Genomic DNA, 13,748 nt, shown 5'->3' on the forward strand with positions numbered 1-13,748 from the left:
GATTTGAATTTGAAGAACATGCAGTCAACTTTTGTATCCCTGAAAAAGATTGATGTCGATTTTTGTCTGGTTTCCTTTGCAAGATTTGGTTCATTCTCTGAGATGCGAAAACGGCCATGTTTCATTGTATATTATGGTGTTTTTTTTTACTCGTAGGACGGTTTAGACCGCTGATATTTTAATAATTTTTTAATATTAAAATAGGCATAACGTGGGAATATGTAAATGTATGAAAATGACGTAAATTTTCACAAATACTAGTCAATAACATTTAATACTTTATCCCTATGTTATTTTTATGAAATGGAGCGAGCCACATAGGCCTATTTTTTATTATTTGTTTTCTAAGTCGGTCACTTTATTTTTGACTCGCATTGTATGTATACGTTTGTACAAGCAATCCCCAGGGTAGGGAATTATCACTGTGAAAGTTACAATCCCCAAGGTTAGGGTAATCCGAGTGGGGGAGGGGAGGACATGTAGCCTACATTATTTTACTTGATCGAGTATCGCCCAGAAATCTGGATTCATGTCAAATGGTAACAATAAAACATTTACATGTGAATATGAACTCAATGAAATCTGTGTCTACCACTTTAAATTCCTCATTGACACGTTCATCAGTCATGCGGGGAAAAGGCTTTTTCCTAATTTTTTCCCCCTCTGTATTATCACGAAGCTTTTGTACTCGGAAGCCAGCAAAATTTTCACGTACGTGGAAAAGACTCTGAAAAGTTCATAGATGCTCAGCGGGCCATGAGCTTCAGTTTCAGTTTGTCATTTGGCAAGTCCAGACTCTTGGTGTAAACACGCAGTGAAACTGTCATGGAGCCGTATGAGAGAATTCAGTTGGAAAGGCTGTTGAAGGAATTCGATTTGTACTTGCATAATGGCACGGCGATCAGCAAACCTGCTGCGGTGGCTGTCACCTCGTTTGACGGGGATGTTTCCTCGCCGTGTCCTGTTGAAGCCGAGTATTCGGAAGAGGCGGCTAGGTACGAACAGGTGCGCGAGATGGCCGGGACGGGGAACGGACGCAGGTTGGACGATTTACTGGGGGAGTTCAAAGAAGAAGGATGGTTGCGGGACTGGAGGAGTGAGGAGAATCTCACTCTGTATGCTGACGCCATTACGGATGGCTATATAGGTGAGATTTTCAGATTCGATTTGATTTGATATATTTTTTTGATTTATTTTATGGCCATTTCTATTTGCTGCTGCAGCTGTTTTAGTTGCTGCTGCAGTTGAAGTTGCTGTTTTTTTCTCTGTCACCGGTGGCGTATCCAGCTTATTATGCCGGGGGGGGGGGGCAAAATAAAGACTTTACTGATCGACGGCTGAACCGTCTTAATACCGTCTTTAAAAATGCCTCCAAAGCCCGCCAGGGGTCAAGTTGCCCCTCCCTCTTGATACGCCACTCTCTGTCACTGCTATCTTTACTGTTGATGTTGTACTGTTTTTTTTTTCTTCAGATGTAGCTGCCGCTACTGTTGTTGTTTTTCGTTTGTTTGTTGCTTGTTCCAATGTTGTTTGAGTTTGCAGCTTTTGCCGTAAGAAAAACCAGCAAGTATTTAATGGTAATTTTGTATGTGTTCATCAATGGTAGGCCTATATGTACATTAAAAATGGCGCAAGGGATATGTTCGTGATAACTTAATGTTTGGTAGGCTACCTGCGCTAGCTGTTTGTACAGTTGAAGAAATGAGTTCCTACTACAATTGGAATATTTTATTCGGTTGAGGGCAAAACTTGAACTAGATTCCTTCATTGTCCCTGAGGTTTTTTTTCTTCAATCATTGGCAAAGGCCGGCTGAGTCTGAACACATAATCTGATCATTGACCGTGACTGCCAAAGCAGTGAAATAAATAACTCAGTCATATAAAGCTAGCTTGGCTGGCTTAAATATAAAATAGATTTAATTAAATTGAAAAATGGAAGTAACCACTTGCACCTTGAAATGATTAGTAGGTGTATCTCAAGGGTTGCCCATGACAATTCCAGTTTGTGATGGCGAGCAATAATGATTGCTTTGTTGATAAAGAAAGCCTCAACAAATGAGCTCTTTCAGATACGTTTTCAACTTCGGGGTCATCCTATCGAGGTCAGTCGCATCTCTGGTTACCAATAGCTGTACCTATCACAATGCGCATGGGGGGGGGGGGGGGGGCTGTGTGCCCCCCCCCCCCCCCCCCCGTGGCTACGCCACTGGAGCCAGTACGTTAAAGTTTCGTGAGGACATAAGATGATAAGACCTACTTCCATGGCACTTTGATGTTTAGTGCATAGCTGCAAAGTGCGTCATCAAATTTACATCAACCTTTTGTTGAATCAACTAACTGAACTTATTCGGACTTGCTCCAGAAAGCGGAATAACATCGCATGGGGTTTTCAAATTATTCATGCTATCTTGATAGGCATATTCCAGTACACAAGCCTTCAGGACAAAACACTTTTTTATGTTAAGGCCCTAAAGGTTTATTTTACTTCACGTTAAAAGTATACCTACGATTCGAAAAACGAACAAAACCACAGACAATCGGAATTCATCAAAGTCTATTAGCTTATATCTTCATCTTCGATCATTTCCATTCTGACCTACAGACATAATCAATGCTCTACTCAAGTACGACATACCGCTAGGAGATGCTCTCATACGAGCAATCGACGTGGAATGTGGCGTAGCAACTAAGTCGATATGTTGCTATATTCAAGAACGAGAAGTAAGCTGAATCACTATTCCTATTCTCAACTATACACTGCTATAAATATCTCGCACGTAGGCCTGTCAGCGAAACGGTTCATGCACGTCCGTCTGTGGATCTCACTTACAATGGCACACTTTCCAGTTCAATAGCTTGATTGCACTTTTGTGTATTCAAGGTTTGTTGAAAATAGTGTCCGACTACAGTGAATATTGAAATGATATATTGATAACTGCTTCACGCGTCAGTCTTGTGTTAACCTATTAAGTCAACGAAACTTCACAACGTTTCAGACTTCAAGGAAAAAAGAAGATAATCTAAATTTAGCATCTTTAAGTGTGCGACACTATAGATGCAGGCACCTCTTGCAGTAATTATTTAGGTTCTTTGCTTCATTCCCTTTTTAATCTAAGTTACCAAAGATATGTTGTGTCACGATTCATCACAGATTAGTGACATGTCAGTCCTGTTCAATCACAAGTCTTCCCGGCTCAAGTAGAATGACATTAGTTTAGGTGATATGCCACTTGTGATTCACTTGTGATTCACTTGTGATTCACTTATGATTCACTTGTGATTCACTTGTGATTCACTTGTGATTGACTTGTTGTTGACTTGTGATTGACTTGCCTTGTGATTGACTTGCGATTGACTTGCGATTGACTTGTGATTGAGTTCTGATTGAATTGCGGTTGACTTGTGATTTGACCTAATCACAACTCTCTCTGTTACCCAGGATATCTTGGAATCGATCCTGAACGGTCACTCTGACAACGATGACTTCCACCCCGTCCATAACGCCTCTGGTACTGGCTGCTCAGAAGAACAACTTTGAAGCAGTCAAGGTGGTGAAGGTTTTTCGTGTTTGATTTATTTCCGTTCTTACTGAAAATCAAGATGCAAAATCCTATACATATACACAAACATATTAACCGCTATGGGATGTTTTGCATTCCCAAACTGTCACACAACAACATTCCAACAAGATTATACTTATTGTTAGGTTTAGGACTGCTTGGAGATAACTTGCTGATTTGATCACAACGATGCGTGCTTCTTCTGAGACTGTGTTTCCATCTGATTTCAAGGTTCTGTTAGAGCTGGGCTCCAGCATCACTGAGCCTTCTCTATCCTACGGTGCCGATGTGACCCTGACCCAGGCCCTCTCTACCCTCCACATCTACCGCGCCATCTCCCAGCCTGCCTACATCTTGGCCACCCAGACAGACATCTTCGGCCACGCCTTCCAGATGAGCGCCAAACTCAAGACGCTGAGCAACACGTGGGAGGACTTCGGGCCCGAGTACGTCAAGATGGCGCGCGGGTTGGAAGTGTTTGCCGGGGATTGTTGGGCGAGTCCGCCTCGACGGAAGAGGTAAAACCAATTTGATCTCGATCACTTTATCAACACAACTTCACTGCCTCATTTTGAAGTGCGCCCTTTAAATCATTGACAGAAAGTTTAGCACACCTTTAGGCTAGCCCTATAGTAATTGACCAACACCCCTCCCCCAACTAAACAAAAACCTCGTTTCACCGAAATTTTAGTAAGACATGCATCTAATTTATTTCTTTGTCATGTCTTTGTTTTTTGTTCTAGATCCTGGCATTGTTCCGCTATCACGACACGGACAAGTACAGAGACGTTGACGGGAAGCAACATCCACTGGCAAAGCTGTTCGAGGCCATCGATTATGAACAGAAAGAGGTGTGTTACGCGACCGAGAGAGGCATGGTAGCCTCCATTTCCCCCATATCGCCTGTTTCGTTTGGAAATTCGTTGAGTTGTTTTACATAAGGATTTTTCATTGAGAGTGAAAGTTTGACATTTGTGTTTTGTTTTTGCTGAACCCAAAGGGCCAGTCTGTTATCTTCTTATTTACTGAGCCACTGACTGACTGACTGACTTGGTCACTTAGTATGTTAATGTCCTAACCTACGACTTTTAGGTTCGATCAGCTCTAGAAGGCACGCCTATAGTCTCGTTCTACTTCTCTCAATAATGTATTGTCTAAGTTTCTCTTTTCTTTTTCAAAACACAGTTCATAGCTCACCCCCATTCCCAGAAGGCCATCATTGTCCAGTTCTACAGAAATCTTCTTGACTGGAACGAGCGAGGGATTTGGTATCAAGTTCTCCTGACGTTTCTGGTCGTCTTGGGCTATCCAATCATATGCCTTCTGTACTTATTTGTTCCCGTGCGCAGAGTGTTTCCTTCGCAAGGCTTCCGTAAGTGTTACGTCATGTTACGTCACGTGTTACGTCACATGTTACGTCACTGCTACAACATGTTTCCTGGCAGCCATGTGTCGAATTTTCTGTTTTAATTCTCCTGACCAAAAGCACTAACTTCGGAGATGGGCATGGGACGTGCGCGAGCGTATCACATTGGCTCTTGTCTTGTGATCATCACCGGAGTAAAATTTTATAGAGCGCAGCCCACTGACGATAACCGCGTGTATAAAAATAATGTACCCCTGGCCCTTTGCATTCAACGTTTAGATGATTTTTAGTTTGAACTCCGAGGTATTTGTTACTTTGTCTTGAAGTGTCGTGACAATTTAAATCTTATTTGGCAGATATGTCATGATGATGATGAAGGCTGGCTCTGGCTTTACGTTCCTCGTTTTTATCGTAGTGATCAACGCGTTAGATCGACACAGCTACCCACGGAGTGTGGAGGTGCTTTATTGGTTCATCTTGATTTGGATAGTCGGTACGTGGTTGAACTTTTCGCTTAAAAAGCTGATATTAAGAGCGGGTCGAGGTTTATCGGTAACTATAGCAGATTTTACGCAGGATAATTGTAACTTAATCATTCAACTATTATGACCTTCTGGTTATTAGTGAATATGTCTTTACCAACATGAAATAAATGTTCAAAAACTGTATTTTAGTCGAGTCCGTCACAAGTGAAATTCCCAATTCCTGTCAATTGTTCAACAGAAATAAAGCAATGACGTTATCACATTCGAATTGACTAGGGACTGAATGAATGGTGATGAACTTTTGAGGACCTTTGAGGGTACTTGTGATGGACTCTCCTTCAACATTGGGAAGTGGACATACTAAATGCATTGGATGACTTGGATGAATTTTGAGGACTTGTGTATAAGTAGTTTTATTGCCTTCGCTTCAACACTACAGAGAAGGGGAAATACCGTATTTTTGCCTGAATGAATTATTAACATCAGTGTACCACTGGTTTTATTTCAGGTTTGGCATGGTCGCATTTTAAGATCTTTCGGAGGTACGGACGCAATAAGTACCTATCCGATAACATGAACCTCCACGAGATTGTCATCATAGCATTGTGTGTCGTGGTATTCTGCCTGCACTGGACTGGCAGAGTCGAAGTAAGATTTCTGAAATTATAAAACAGAAAAAAAGCTTTACTTGCTAATGCATGACAGCTTTTTTCTGCACTTTTTTTTCACCAATAGGACTCTTTTGTGTTGTTTTTAGAAACCCCCATCCATGTCACATACCTGTGGGGTCTACGTACTTTTTTAAAATGAATGATGTGTGTCAACATGTTTTTTTTTTCTGGTATAGGTTAACTGTCGTTGTCCTTGTACGCAAGGCAGAGTTAATATTTTTTTCTAAGGATCAACGATGCGTTGTGTGAACAACGCAAATGGATAGGTTTTTGATGACTGACTACCCATAACGAGGAACAATTAACGTTGTTGTGGTCCAATGAGTTACAAAGTGCATATTTAAGGGCAAGCAAGTAAAAAGTGCATATTAAAGTCATACAAACCCTGGGGTATCCTCTGTGACAAAAAAGCTCCAAACTCAATCTGATTTCCCCTTACCTAAAACATATGACTGAATATAAGAGCTACACTCTCTTTCATGCTACAATGATTGGTAATTGTGGTTTGAACTAAAGCAAGTTAAAGATAATCTTTCCTCGAATCAGCTGAATTCCTCGTTTGTCACTTTACACTTATGGCATTAAAAACAAATGAAAAACGTTGTCTACAGTCATGTAAAGCTTGGAATTCCCGTCTTTGTTTTGTTACTTCCCAGTTGAATGCCTGCATGATAATACTTTTCTTTGTTATGTAGTTTTTATCTTGTCTTACTATCGTAATCATGTTCTTAAAGCGCTCTTTTCTTGGTATCTGTTTCCAGACCTCTCCCGATGTCATTAAACTCGACAAAACACTCAACAACACACTCCCCAACCTGCGAAATCAGGTTATGGAGGCTACTGACTCTCTAAGGGGAAGGTTAAATGATACCACCCTTGCAGGAGTGAATGATGACATCATGGAGGTGCTATCTAATGACTGTCGACTCCGGAACTCTACGATACAAGGATTGGATATATTGCCGCTCTCGTTGCAGGAGACGATCGAGCACGATCAGTACGAGCCGCTGGTTGTTGCCAGAACACTGTTTGGCGTCGCCATCACGGTGTCAGTCTTACGCCTGTTGAATCTCCTCCTAGTCAGCGACACTGTTGGCCACTTGCGTATCTCCCTGGGTGAAATGATGGGTGACATCCTGAAGTTCTGCGGCATCTTCTTGATCATTTGGTTTGCCTTCGCCATCGGTCTGTTCCAGAACTTCTACTCTGCCGGTCAGTCGGTTATGCGAGCTTGCATCCAGCAGGGGGAGGAGCCGGGAAGCTGCCAGTTACTTGTGGGGTTTTCAACGTAAGTATAGTTAGCACTCTCTATTGATAACAGGCTTGAGGGCTTCCATAAAGGATCCCTGAACAGGAGATAGGAGGATGGTCTTAACAACAGATAAACCATTTTTCTAACTGAATGATGCTTCTTTCAGTGAAAGGGAGGTACTTGTTGACTCGGGAACAGAAAGCTATAGAGTTCCTGGCAGTTGTATTTCTTACATTCATATAATCCCACTAAGAAGTTCTTGATCTCTTAGAGATAATGCTTTATGGAGTTATAGTCAAAATCCCCACAAGTGAAATCACAAGTTAATCAAAAGTCAAGTCAAACTTCTTTCTCATAACGGTTACTGTACCCTTACCAGCGAATAACTAGTGGCAAAAGAAAACCATTATCGCAACTTGAATAGCTTGTGATTTGATGGGGATTTTGACATGCCTTTTGACAAGTGATTGACTTGTGATTGACGATCACAATGAGATGATTTCCTAGGGGTTCAAAACTCTGACTAATACAGTATATCTACCTTTCTCAGTCTTTTGAACATAACGGTTAGTTTGACTGAATAATAATCTTGATTTGTCACAGATTCTTCGTCAGCGTGAAAGATCTGTACTGGGCCCTGTATGGTTTCGTGGGGCCCAGGGGACTTGAGTTGACTGGGAAGCACTCGGTTGCTGAGACCGTGGGAACATTTCTGTTTGTCTGCTACTTGATCTTTGCCGTTGTGGTCCTACTGAACGCCCTCATCGGTATGCTGTCCAACACCTACAATCTTACGGAGGTAAGATGCATCTGATCAAAAGTAAAGAATTTCAAGAGCACCGATCATCTGTGAAACTTTGTAGTATTTATTTTATTTATTTCTGGGAATGAAACCAAGGATTCTCTAAAAGTGCCTTAGGCACTATTGTTCGAAAGCCTGAAGAAACCTGTATAGAGAAAAGACAATGAAAAGAAATAACAGTTTTAAAGGTGGGAGGAAAACCAAAGAACATTCTGGGGAAAACCCACGGAATCAGTTAGAACTGAAAACCCAATCCACATGTGGACCAGAAGGTGAAGACCGTAACCACTGCGCCAATAACCTGACTCCCCTATTGAGCATGTAAAAAAACCCACCTGTGTCTCTACACTGCTTTAGGACTTCAACTGCAACACATTAATAACAAAGTTGCAGTAGTTACTCAACTGTAGCCACCTGGACAAGAACTTCTTTTAAACTAAATTTTATTTTATCTGACGGCAGGAAAACGCCGACACGGAGTGGAAGTTTCACCGTGCTGCAGTATGGGCCTCCTACCTTCGCCCCGTGGGAACACTCCCGCCCCCCTTCAACTTAATCCCATCAGTCAAGACACTGTGCCATCTCTTTAAATACATCTGCAAATGCTCAACATGTGGCAGACGACGCGACAGTGGTTGGGTAAGTGTCACTACTATTATTTTTAAGCAACTGACTCCGTGCATAACTACGTCTTCATCAAAACCATCTCGTTTTCTGAATGGGAAAGTGAGTAGTCCGAATTCTCGATTATCAAATATCCAATTATGGTCGACATTTCAGATTCAGGGTTCGTACAGTCAAAAAATATTACTAATGTTGAGTTACAATCCTACAACATTAGGGTATTCCGTCGTGCACATCAATTGTATCCATTAATTTGAATTTACCGTCTGCAGCCCTTTTCGTTACAGAAAAGAATGCACCAGGACAGCGAACTTCAGGATTACAAGGTAACCATTAATTACAAGCTACCAATTTATCAGTTTGTGGTCAAAATGGATCTTCAAATTAAACAAGACCTTTCCCTGAATTTTATTCTGCTGAGATCGGTTGCATCACTTTATTTGTAAGCTTGGCTGCACTACTCGGTCCTGTTTTAGTCAGGCAGATTGGTGCACAATATGATGGAATTGTTCATTTGATGATAATAGCATGAAATGTGGCACACAGTCAGAGTACCGGTATGTCATCGACAAGATATTTTCCAATAGGGTCATCGCAGATTTGTCCTAACAATATAGCATATAATAACATGCAATGGCCGCCATTTTGAAAAGTTTGAAAATGTCTTGTTATTCTATGATTTTTTTTTTCCAACGGACAAATCGGCGATGGCCCTCAAGCCAAATATCTTTTCCATGATATACTCTGACTGTGTGCCAATGTCATGCCTTCTTCATCAAACTGAACAATTATCACCAATCTCCTGTACTATTTGTTCAATCCTGGGTTTTTCCTTGATCCTTGATCTCTTTTTTTTTTTTATACTTGTCACCCTCAAAATCACAGCGAGTGTTGAAGCTGGTCCGTAGTCGGTACATCCAGGCCCATCTGTCGGTTGAGTCCCAGAACTCGGAGGGTGTGCGGCCACGAGACTTGCAGACACTCAGGAATGACATCCTTGCCTTTAAGTAAGTCTTGAAGAAATATAATTGAGGTCTATATAATATTAAGGTTTGAATTGTAAAGAGTACTTGTAGGGCGTGGTTTAGAGGGATCAGAGTATAATTAATTTCCAATGGTTACAAGGGTTCTTGGACAATCCTATTGCTCTGGAAATCGGTCAGAGCATTTTGACAAAATTGTGCCCTCTTCTCGAAACAACAGTACCCTTTTATTTTATTTTATCAATCCCCTTGGTTATTCAAGATCTCTTACCAACCATCGACGTTTACGGTAAAGATTCAACTTTCCTTCTGGATTAATATTATCCTGTTCGTTTTTTTATTAATCTTTTCATAATGGTTATGCTTTGGTTTTTCAATTTAGGTTTGGTGTTCAGGACCGACTTGCCTCAATAATTCGGACAATCGGCATTTCGAACGACAAGTCAAACCATATCAACACGAGACTGTACGATCTGGATCCAGTGAAAGAGAGGGCGATGAATCTTGTCGACGAATCGTCTATGCTGACGACACCCTGGGTATCCTTCATCAACAAACAGATAATCTTCACAAGGAGCAGACCGATGAATTGAATCACAGGGAGAAGCACTCCTCGGAGCTAGAACAAATCGTAGCTGCACTCCTAGCTGAGAATGAGATTCTCAAGAGGGATGCGTCGGTAAAGGCAATGCAGGCTATGATCCGAGAACTTGAACAAGACAAGACTACCCTCGCAGACAAACTGCAAAGTCTCGGTAAAGACAAAGACGATCTCTTACAAGTGAATGACCAACTCAAAAGAGACCTCTCGTCGAAGGAGATGAGGAGTGACCAGCAGGAAAAAGAGTTAAAGGAAATCATCCAAGGACTCCAACAAGACAAGGCTGCACTCTCAGATACACTTCAGAGACTCAAGAAAGACCATGCTGAGCTCTTACAACAATTTGACAAACTCAAGAGCGACCACTCAGAGAAAGAGGAAGAGCTACAGGAGGTCATTCGAAGACTCGGAGAAGAGAGAGACTCCCTGAATAACACTTCAGGGACTGGAGGCAGACAAAGCTGACCTCCTGAAGCAGATAGACGAGCTCAAGAGGGACCATTCGGCGAAGGAGATGATGAGAGAGAAGACGGAAGCTGAATTGCGGGACATCATCCAAGATCTCCAAAGAGACAAGACTGTCGTCAAAGACACACTTCAGGGAGTAAGTGATGATAAAGACGACATCGTAAGACAGATGGACGAACTCAAGACTGAGCACTTGGCAAAGGAGATGTCGAGAGACCAGCACGAGGACGAGTTGCTGGACATCATCCATGGACTGGAACAAGACAAGACGGACCTCACAGAGACACTCCAGAGACTCAAGGAAGACCAAGCTGAGCTCCTACGAGAAATTGACGAACTTGGGAAGGACCACTCAGCGAAGGAGAAGGCCAGAGACCAGCAGGAGGAAGAGCTGCAGGATGTCATAAGAGGAATCAGAGTAGAGAGGGACTCCCTGACAAACACACTTCAGGGACTGGAGGAAGACAAAGCAGATCTCTTGAAAAAATCGAAGAACTAAAGAGGGACCACTCAGCGAAGGAGTTGGTTAGAGAGCTGAAGGAGGCGGATTTGCAGGACATAATCCAAGACCTCCAAAGAGACAAAACTATCGTCGCAGACACACTTCAGGGAGTCAGTGACGACAAAGAAGAAATCTTACAAAAGATGGACGAACTCAAGACTGAGCACATGGCTAAGGAGATGACGAGAGATCAGAAAGAGGCAGAGTTACAGGATGTCATCAAAGGGTTTGAGGAAGACAAGAAAGTTCTTACAGACACACTTCAGGTACTGGAGGAAGACCAGGCTGAGCTATTACATCAAATCGACGAACTAGAAAGGGACCACGCATCGAAGGAGTTTATGAGAGACAGGCAGGAGGAAGAGTTGAAGAATGTCTTAGAAGGTCTTCGACAAGACAAGACTGTCCTCAGAGACACACTTCAGGGACTAGAGGAAGACAAAACTGAGCTCTTACGAGAGCTCAACGAGCTGAAGAAGGACCACTCAGCCAAGGAGTTGACGAGAAACCAGCAGAAGAAAGAGTTAAAGGACGCTATACGAGAACTCCAACAAGCCAAGACAGACCTCATGGGGAAAATCCAGGGCCTCAAGGAAGACAAAGCAGATCTCTCACAACAAATAGGTGAACTCAAGCGGGACCACTTGGCAAAGGAAGCGAGGAGAGACAAGCAAGAGGCAGAGTTGCAAGATCATATCCGCGGATTCCGACAAGACAGGCTCGTCCTCAAAGACACTATGCGGGGACTCATGGAAGAGAAAACTGACTTCAAACAAGAGATCGATGAACTCAAACAGGAACACTTGGCAAAGGAGTCCATAAAAGACCAGCAGGAAGCAACGCTGCAAGGTGTCATCGGAGACTTAAGACAAGACAACACTGACCTTACAAACAGGCTTCGGGAACTCAACGACGACAAGGCAAACCTCTTGCAACAGTTGGACCAACTCAAGAAGGAACACTCGTCCAAAGACATAACGAGAGACAAACAAGAAGCACAATTACAGGATCTTATCCAAGGACTCCGGAAGGACAGAAGCGCACTCAACGAAGACAAGGTCCAGCTTATACGACAGGTTGGTGAGCTTAGCGAGGAGCTCCGGAAACTGAAACGTACCCAACCACCGAGGCCCTAGCCCCGCCGATTCGGCTCAAGCCGCACGAGCAGCTTTAGAACATACACCTCAGCCTCGTTCAAGGGTAGAGGACAATGTTTGGATAGTCCGTAATTTTGTTTTCTTGCCGTCAGAAACTTAATGGAATAAAATAATAGAACACTGGGCTACATCAAGTACTAGACGAAGGTTGATGAAGGATAGCAAAATGATGCAAAACTACCAAGTCTTTGTAGAATTGAAATATTAACCTTTATATACATGTGGTTTGAAATAAGATTGAATCGAATTAACATCGCTGACCCCAGCACAAGCTCGGCGGTTAGTCGTCTGCACTATTAAGCAGGAGGTCGTCGGTGGGTTCGAGTCCCACTCGAGTAATTTTGTTGCCACAATCATTTGGGACAACTTATGTGTATACAGTGTTGATAAAAATTACTTCGGGTGAAGGGTAAAAAAAAAACAGGCAATATTGAAAAGTCATTAATTTAATTACCGTAGGCTCAACTGCTTATTAAAAGTCGTGTATAAGTTTTTGGAGGGGGGGGTGGCTGTAATGGGAGACATTAATTTGAGACACGTGGGAGTAGCAAACGCACCGGTCCTTTTCTATCGTTTGCGTCACCCCCCCCCCCCCAAGTTCAGTTTAAGTTCTCCCTTTCGCTTTAATGTTTACTCTTTTCATTTTTCCACAATATATTATTAAAGAATCTAAGGTTAAAGGAATGTCTGACACTTTTGTCATGGTTTTTATAAAATATTGTAATTTTTCTGTTATTATGTAACAAAAAAAATGAGGATTTTTCATCGACTACTCAAAGGTTAACATCGTGGAGGTGGACAATTTGTGACAACAGAGGGCGCTTTTCAATGCGGACGGCACTTGATGACACCATTTGATATTGGGCGTGGGCGCTTTTCATGATAATGGAATAACTTGAAGACAAAAACAATGAAAGATTTTGGGTCATGGTTGGGACCTCGACACACCCCTTCTGGCGATGATCGTGATAATTAATAATTTCTTGAGGAGAATTGCTTGGCTTGTTTGCTTGAATATATAGCGACTCTAGTCGCCACAACTTCACCGATTGGAGGTTCAAGATTTTTGTGCTGATAACCATTATTGGACAGTTACCCCCCCCCCCCCCCACCCTACCCACCGTCCCGCAACGTCGCCCCTGAACGTCCCACTTTCCCCTTTTTAATAATTCATAAGTTGGACAGCACTGGGTATGGAGATTTCTAAGTCACCCAACAGTGCTGAAAATGCAACTAACTTGTAGATATGCTAGTGTACGTGTGTGCGTGCTTGAAAA

The 13,748-nt window shown here is 42.4% G+C and overlaps 1 pseudogene; it reads left to right on the forward strand.

Annotated features, from left to right (window-relative positions):
* Positions 1 to 5,288: 5,288 nt before the first annotated feature.
* LOC119731625 lies at positions 5,289 to 12,651 on the forward strand (annotated as a pseudogene).
* Positions 12,652 to 13,748: the final 1,097 nt, after the last annotated feature.

Source organism: Patiria miniata, unplaced genomic scaffold (assembly GCF_015706575.1).
Source record: "Patiria miniata isolate m_02_andy unplaced genomic scaffold, ASM1570657v1 HiC_scaffold_24, whole genome shotgun sequence".
Taxonomy (NCBI): Eukaryota; Metazoa; Echinodermata; class Asteroidea; order Valvatida; family Asterinidae; genus Patiria; species Patiria miniata.